Source organism: Mercenaria mercenaria, chromosome 15 (assembly GCF_021730395.1).
Source record: "Mercenaria mercenaria strain notata chromosome 15, MADL_Memer_1, whole genome shotgun sequence".
Lineage (NCBI taxonomy): Eukaryota > Metazoa > Mollusca > Bivalvia > Venerida > Veneridae > Mercenaria > Mercenaria mercenaria.
This window is the reverse complement of record NC_069375.1, coordinates 69168048-69176902: the sequence shown is the minus strand read 5'-3', so window position 1 is coordinate 69176902 and position 8855 is coordinate 69168048. Positions and strand designations below refer to the sequence as shown.

General features: G+C 33.8%; 1 long non-coding RNA gene across 1 annotated transcript; it reads left to right on the top strand.

Moving 5' to 3' along the window:
* The first annotated feature begins 4781 nt into the window (after positions 1-4781).
* LOC123562824 (uncharacterized) lies at positions 4782-8711 on the top strand. Its single transcript, XR_008367488.1, has 4 exons — positions 4782-5323; positions 5528-5626; positions 6039-6123; positions 6732-8711. It is a non-coding gene; the product is annotated as an uncharacterized LOC123562824 (long non-coding RNA).
* Positions 8712-8855: the final 144 nt, after the last annotated feature.

The window sequence follows — 8855 nt, the reverse complement described above, 5'->3', positions numbered from 1 at the left end:
CCCCCCCCCCGCCCCACACACACACTTTAAGGCATGTTGTTTAAACCATGATGAGAAGTGACGTAGATTTAAACCATATGTCAGTAATAGTTGCCTGTCGCCGCTGACAGTTGACAATAAATAACAAATGCGGCTTAAATGAAAATAAAGCTGTGACTTCATCATTATATCATTTCAGAAAATTAATAAACTTCAAATATCTTGGCATACGGTACAGAATATAAATATCACGAACTGAAGCATTAAATGATGTATTATTATAATATCATTACAGAAAACTAAGAAAATAAATGTCATGGAATATTGTTCGAAATATAAGTATCAAGTAACTGAAGCATGAAATGATAGTTTATAGTTAAAATGAATAGAAACAATATAGACAATGCTATGATGCAGAAACTTCCATGATTGACACATATGATAGACAATTCAAGGAGACTGCAATGTGCTAGGCACGTCCAGCTACAGAAAATCCGAGGTTAAATCAATAAATGCTTGACGAATATTCAACATAATGAAACCAAAATACGAATCCAATGCAAGTGTATGAGGATACATTATTATATTACTTAAATTGTGTCAGCAAAAAATATCATTTCAATCTGATGCATAAGTATATTGTTTCATCCTTCAATATAATGTTTGTATATCAGGCTCGGTCGCCTGTTTGGATAGGGCAACTTGTGCAACGCAATCATCATGATTGACAATCAAAGCTAATAACTTCACAAACTTGCACACGCAACTAAGGAAACGGGAGAGGGTGGGGGTCCATGTCTGTTTCAACAGATCAAGGTTATAGAGGTATATATATTTATATAGACTATGTAAGGATCTACAAGTACGTTGCATTTTTTTAACTGCCGACAGATCACTGATCATTTATAAAACACCTTTCTAAATAAGTGACAGTCACTTCGGCCGACCATTTAGGTAACTGCCCCACTAATGGTCAAGAACGCTTCCCCTTATTACCAATGATAATTTGAAAGCCAGTCGATCGCTGGGGGGCTGAAGTGGGGCGGGGGTTGCGTGGGCATCTGAATCTGATGAAGATAGGTTATCAAAAAGGCAATACTCTTCATGCTTCTTCGAACGTCTGAGAACTTCTATTATGATTTAGTATTAAATGGACTTCATAGGCAAAAAAGGATCCGGAAAAACAACGACATTCTGTCCAGAATGGAGAGAGAATTACGACAGCCACTTGACATATACAATGATTTTGTGATTATACACATGAAGTTGAAATTCGGCAATCGAAAACGGCCGCCGGTCGTGTAAACCAAGCTGCTTACTACTGCGCCACTGACTTTCTTTAATCTTAATAATCTATTACAAATTTCTTTAGGAGCATAGAGCGATAGTTCAAAATAGTTGCAAACTCGATTTTATTAAAGCTTAAAGCAGGATGCATTCAATATCATATTGTCTATTTGTCGAGTCAGTGGGTATTGTCATCATGTAGTTGCTTATTTATTTGTTGTGACCTCGTGTCTTTGCACCGAACAGAAGAGAAAACTAAGCCAAAACAGACCGGCATTATTTTTGTATGTTGGTGTCCTCTATTTCTAGTGACGTCGTTACATTCTGGTACACATGCGTAGAAAGACTATGAGGTGGTAAACATTCGTTTTCAAAAATAATTAAATAAATACTGTCGATGGTCATTTCAGAACTCTACAAGTAACAACAAATTAACGAGTCATTAATCTTAGATACTAGTACACAAAGTACTGTTTAAATATTTTGTCTTAATATATAATTACAAAATCAACGTTATTAAAGTTTAATCATATTTCACATTTTTTTTAAGAAATAAGTTTTATTTGTCTAAATTACTTCCAACAGCCCTACTGGTTCAGTGCCTAAATCCGGACAGTGCTTAATTATTCGGACACCGTTTAAAAATGCTTTACGATCATGATTTTTTACTGAAATGAATAGAATCGACGCAAGCGAAAGCTTTGATGACCAGCTGTCAACAATAGTGTACGAATGTAAGCTTTTCCAGAGAAAACTACCTTCAAATATCCGCACCGCATAAAGTAAACATTGTGTGTGTTGGGGGATGACGTCATACAGCGCGCGCCAGTTATTTGAGGTGCGAAGAGGTACTGATTAAATAAGAAAAATATTCTGCCTATTGCAGACGACTCTTTTTTGTTTGCTGATCGAAACTGATGTAAAAATATGTTTTAGAATTCTGTACTACCCTCAGTATTTACTGTAGTATTTGAAAGATTTAACCAATTTCTGTTACATATCAATTAATTCAATAGAGAAAAAATTCCAGCATTCATTAGATAAATCGGCACAGTGTCATTATAATGATCCCCGTATTTGTGTCAAAATGTATAACGACAGCGACAGAATAAACATGTAAGAAAGAATAATTTTAAACATTAATTTTTGCTCAGATAAATTTTAGTATATTATTGTTATATTTGACAATTATATAAAGTTAGAAACTAGTCCATATGATCACGTGATAAACAGGTAATAAAATTTTATTCGGACGGAGATATTTGTATATATTTACAGGACTGTATTTGACTGCCTTATTTTAAACGAAGTCGCGTTTATTGTTATTTTTGGGTGCACATATTCGTTGCATTTTATACCCAAATAGTGTCCGAATATTTAAGCACTCCGAAGGTCAATTTTGACAGCTTGTACTGGCCCAATTCGGATGACATTTTTATGATGAAATCAGCAATATACGATTTTGTTGTTTTGCAAAGAGATTTATAAAGAACCTAACATTATACAGTTTCATAATGCAAAGTTACTGTCAAAAACCCACCAAAAGTGTCCGGATTTAGGCACTGGACCAGTATATAGTTTCAGACAAATACGATATGACACATTCAGAATGAATATGTAGTATCAAGATTTTAGGATGAATGGGTGATATCTCCACTCCAAATTTCCGATATCAAGTATTCGAATATTTTTTTTCGTAAACAAGCTGCTATAAATAGTGCCTTTTATTCAGACTAACGACTGCGCTTGTATGACCAGAAAAATATTTTGATGCATGTTAGCCATACTTTCAAAAGTGCTTTATATAAAAGCATTCGTATAATGTTCAATACAAAAATGAGCCGTGCCATGAGAAAACCAACATAGTGGGTATGCGACCAGCATGGATCCAGACCAGCCTGCGCATCCGCGCAGTCTGGTCAGGCTCCATGCTGTTCGCTTTTAAAGCCTATTGGAATTGGAGAAACTATTAGCGAACAGCATGGATCCTGACCAGACTGCGCGGATGCGCAGGCTGGTCTGGATCCATGCTGGTCGCATACCCACTATGCTGGTTTTCCCATGGCACGGCTCAAATGATAATTGAACTATTATAGAATGAATTTAAAATAACATTATGATAATAAGATACATAGTGTTTTAAAGTAAAGGTAAGCAGGTCAAAACATGAAACAAAATACAAAAGCGTAAAAAATTAACTGATCTATCAATGTAACAGGTTAGAACAAAATAGAACAGAAAATATACTACATTTTGACCAGACAGAAATAACCAGTATGATGCCTGTGAAATGCATCACAGCATGCAAACCGTCCCGGATGAATTCGTCAATCCCCATCTAAACAGTCCAGAGAACATCCATGATACATCCCACAGAAAAAAACACGGTTAATATTATTCCGTCAAAATAGAATCCTTGATTGGCCGACAAATTACCTACATTATACTGCTACGTAATTAGTGAGGTGAGACTAGTTCCCAAAGAGTTGTATGAAGGTGAAAAGGTGTTCTATATTCGTTTCTTGATGTTCTGGTTACGATTCTAGCTGCCGTATTTTGGACATATTGTAGATTGTTCATGGGCTTTTTTGAATCTCATATAGAAGAGAGTTACAATAATCCCAACGTGATGTAGCAAGAGAGTTAATTAGGGATTTGGTTGTGTTTGTGGTTATATATTGTCTGATGTGACTAATTTGCCGCAACTGTACAATGGAATGCCTTCACACACTATTTACATGTTGCTCCATCCTCATGTTCGAGTCCAGAAAAGCACTGAGGCTCCTGACACTGCCTGACAGTTTGATTTCAGAGCTGTACACTGTTACAGATATGTTTGAAACAGATTGTGCTTTGTGTTCAGATGAAAATATGATTAATTCTGGGTTTATTTTAGCATTGAGTTTCAATATATTGGTATTCATCAAACTTACTAAATCCTTGAGACAACCTTCAACGCGATGGATGGTCTCTTCAATATACATTCTGTTTATCGGTTTGAAGGATTGATATAACTGCGAATAGTCCGCACAGAAATGATTGTTCAGCCCGTGCTTTCTGCAAATAGCTCCGACTGGTTTTGTGTACATTGTGTACTTCTTTGGCCCCGGGACAGACCCTTGGGGTACACTGTACTTCATGAGCACTGGTTGTGATAGCGCAAGTCTATGTATACGGTCTGGTAGCAGTCACTAAGGTATGACCTCATCCATGCGAGTGGCTTGCCTGAAATACCTAAGTGACGTTCTATGCGATGAATGCACGTAGCGTGGCCGATAGTGTCAAATGCCGCCGAGCAACAAAAGAATGGTCACATTGAATGATTTAGGCATAGTACTAGAGCCGATTTACGCAGTCGAATACCGCCGGAAGTAGAACATTTATGTTAACACCGGTTTCGTATTTTCACGTGAAAACGGCCGAAAACTGAGAGGTTATCAACAAATTATAAGTTTACGGGTACCATGAGGATTTTTTCATGCATTTAAACGGTAAGTATAATGTTTATGGATTATTCAATACAGTATGAAAGTAAACTGTTACGCTTTAAATGGAAATTATGAAAGAAAAGTCGATAAGAAAATATTGACTTTCTACTTTCACTTTCATTGTCGCTTTTTAAATTGCCCAAAAATGTTCTTTTTATTAATTTGTTTTTTCTTGTTTTTTGTTTGTAGATACATAATCCTATGGCAAATTAATGTGTGAAATGACAGCTTATTTAAAGCATCTGTGATTAACTGGGCCTAAGTTTACCGATTTTTCCTTTTAGAGTGACCTTTGACCTTATAATAGCTTATAGTCTGTTCTATGTATTTTAGCTGTAGTCAGAACAGAATGTAATTGAGATAAAATGAATTTTCAAAATAAACTGTTGCAAATTGTAGGAAAAGAATAATATAATATATTTATTATTATAAGTTATTGAAATATTATATTATAATTACCTCATTTCAGAAAGAAGTACAAGCGAACAGATGACACATTAAAGTGGCTGCAGAAGCTTGAAAAGTTAGATAGAGCAGGGGCAGTCAAAACAGTGGGATACTACTTCTATGTAATTTCTTTTTAAAGGCAATTTATACAGGATGGAAGGGTATCTCATACAATGTTTTACAATTTACATGTAGTTTTATCTCTTTTTATGATGTTGACAGTAAACAAGTCAGTGACATCTAATTAACACTTCAAGTCTTGTAAACTATTGACAGTTGATATATATATTAGACTGTTCACAGATTTTATCATTTATATATTTCAGGGTGTCCAACATGTCTAGTCAGGTTGACAGAAGTGAAAGATGGTCTGATGGTACAATGATGTACAAATGATACTCTTTAACAAGTTTAACATGTCAAGGGTAATATAATGCCAGTTATTAAAATTACATTCCTCTAAACATTTAACAGATACACATTGTAAATGTCATTAAAATGATTTTATGAAGTTTCATGAAGGATGGTACAGCCAACCATTTTGAATCAAGAAATTTTGACTTAGGTAAAGATATCTATTCAGACTTCTTAACTCTTAGCCTTTCATATGATACAGAGATAAAAGAACTACTATTGTCAGCCACTAACCATGTTTCAAAGCTTTTAAATACACTCTAGCATTAACCATTTTGTTTAAATATCTTTTTAATGCAATGCTTTCTTGATATCTGTCACTTGATGTTTTCAATGGATTAGAGTCCTAATTTAATGTAAAATCTGTAAATTTCAGTAATTGAAGTACAAAATTTGTACTAGGAAGCTGTTTCTTTATTTCAGTGTAAAATGTTCTGTGGATTCATATGATGAGAATGCCAGTGTTGACCTGTATGACTTAATTAAACACAGATATTGATACCTTCAGGTAATTTTTTACATTATTCAAAGAGTTACAATGTAATTCAGTTATTGATTTGTATATATCACTTCTAGAGGCTTGTGTAAAGTTTATTTCACATGAGACCAAGGGTCAAGTATGATATATAAACTTTACACTTACAAAAAGAAATTATACAGTACCAAATAATTACAGACTTACGAACGTAACTTTCCAAATATCTTACATTTTTCTCCTGAAATTAATTAAAAAGGTAAACACAATTCTATTGTTATAAGCTTAAAAAGGTGAATGTAAGATATAAATTATGAAATGTCAAGTATAAGGTGTGTTATTTTCAAAGTATTTAAGATATAGAATAAAATATAGCCTGCCATCATAATATTCCAAATTAAGAAGTGTGTCATACATATATTTTAGGTCAAATAGTAAGGTCAAGTGAGTGACTTAGGGTCACTATTGGCCTCTTCATATATTCTACTAAAATGGGTCTTATGCATAAGATATGTTGAAGTTTTATTAATCCAGTAACACTTTTATTCTACCTTATATTCAGAAATATACATATTTTGAATATTAAAGAGCTGCAGACACCTCGAATACAGAGTTACTACAATATGCATTTCTTTCTTCAGATATATACCTGTGAAATCTTCAGTGTCACCGTTCAGCTATTGTTCAAGATCAGTGTCTGCAGCTTGCACAGTTTAGTATAGAGGAGCCTTCTGAATCAACTTTGTTACATATTTGCTGTTATTGTAGGACACACATGTAGAAAGCAGCAAGTCCTGTCCAGCGGTGCATGTAAATGTGATTCAGAAACTTTGAGAATATGTAAACATTACACTGTTATAATGTTCAAAATACTGTGTCTTGTAGTGTATCAGTACTGTTTTGTCTCAGTTTATAGCACAGTATGTTCACAAATCAAACTTAAGACCATAGTAATCAGTATTATCAAAATCATTAATGATTTGTTTGGTGACAAAATTTAATTTCATGCAATACCACAGTAAAACGTTTGATAATTTTTGCTTTTAAAGTTGTAAGTTTAAGGTTGGCATAAATTGTTTTTTTTTCTTTCATAAATCTAAAAAGTGATTGGTCATTATAACTGCAATATCATTTTAGTATGACAAAGTTTATATTGAACTAAAACACTAATGTAAATTTTTGAACTAATCAATGCATTTTCTTCAGTCTTAAAACATTTGTTTATCGTATGTGTCATGGCCCATAACTCCTCCATATTACTTGGTTTTGTCCTTTTTCATTTCACTGAAGAATAGGTAGAGTATTGCACATCCATTTTTTAGCATCCTGATTTTGTAAAGTGTTGTATGTAAGGTTTTATCTCGGAATTATGTCTCATCTAAAGGTGGAGAGAGGTATTAATTATGCCTTCTCGTCTATCCGCATTAAGCCTGTCTGGCTTTAAGAGGACAAGCTGCTGGCCAGATTTTGACGAAACTTCACAGGACTGATCAGTACCAAGCATAGTGTTGTGCATATCGCTTGCATGTTTCGTTTTGATGCACTGAATTGCAGCCAGAGCTAAAAATAGAAAAATCTTGTCGGCTTTCACAGGTTAAAACTACTTAACAGATTTTGATGAAACTTCACAGGAGTGATCAGTACCAAGTATATTTTTGCATATCACCGACACTTTTCATTTTGCTGCCCAAAATAGCCGCCACAGCTAAAGGTATACATAGGTGGGAGACATGTTTTGTCATAAAAATACCTAAAGCACCTTCCACTTTGTTAATGAAAAATGTAACAAACGTCTTACAATTGCAAACTGTAATAATTTGACATTAAATGCACTAGTTCCATAACTGCATTTGGCTTTTTCATAATTATTGCCTTTTTCTTACCATAGCAATATTTTGTGTAACATGTTACTTCATTAAGCATCATAAGATCAGAAAGTTCTATGACTCAGAAATGTTGGCCCTTTTGTACTTGTCATGAGTATGTTTTCAGTATTTTAAATTGTCATTACTTTTTGTTGTGCCAGTTTACGGAAATGAAGACTTAGTTGTCCAAATGTTGTGCCTGTCCTGATTTGTTTGTCTGGACAATATACTATTGATTAGTCTTCACGAAACTTTGCAGGTTAATTTCCTTAAGTTCCCTGTCAACTTTGATAGTGGCATGGTTACTTTAGAAACACTAAAGTGATGTCACCACTGTACTAGTCAAACGTTTTGTATTTCAGATTTTATATCACATTACAGGCTACTGGTCTTCAGCAGCCTCCATAAAACTTTCATAAAAGTTTCCAAAAATGTTGTATTTTGATTTGAACTGTCATTATTCAAACAGTAAGAAGTAGTACTATAAGGCAACATTTGACCTCTTTTCCAGTACTTTTTGATTTTCTCTGTTACTATGAAGTTGCCTTTTCTTAGAAATTGGTTGGCTTATTTTTGTAGCTATGTTCTTTATCTCATGAAAATTTCCATTTTTTGTATAATTCATATTTTTTACTGTCAACAAAGTGCAATACCATAAACTTATCACTTTCATTAACATACCTGTACTATTTTCATAAAACATTATATAAATCATTATATTTCATATAAACAGAATTAAATAAATATTTAAGAACATCAGTGTTTTCTTTGATTGCTACATGAAACAGACCATAGGTCAATTTAGGGTCAATTCTGACACTTTATATGCAAATTGATAAGGGAGATAACTAGTACTGTCTTAAGTAACCAATATTTAGTTACACAGTTACCTTTCCTTTA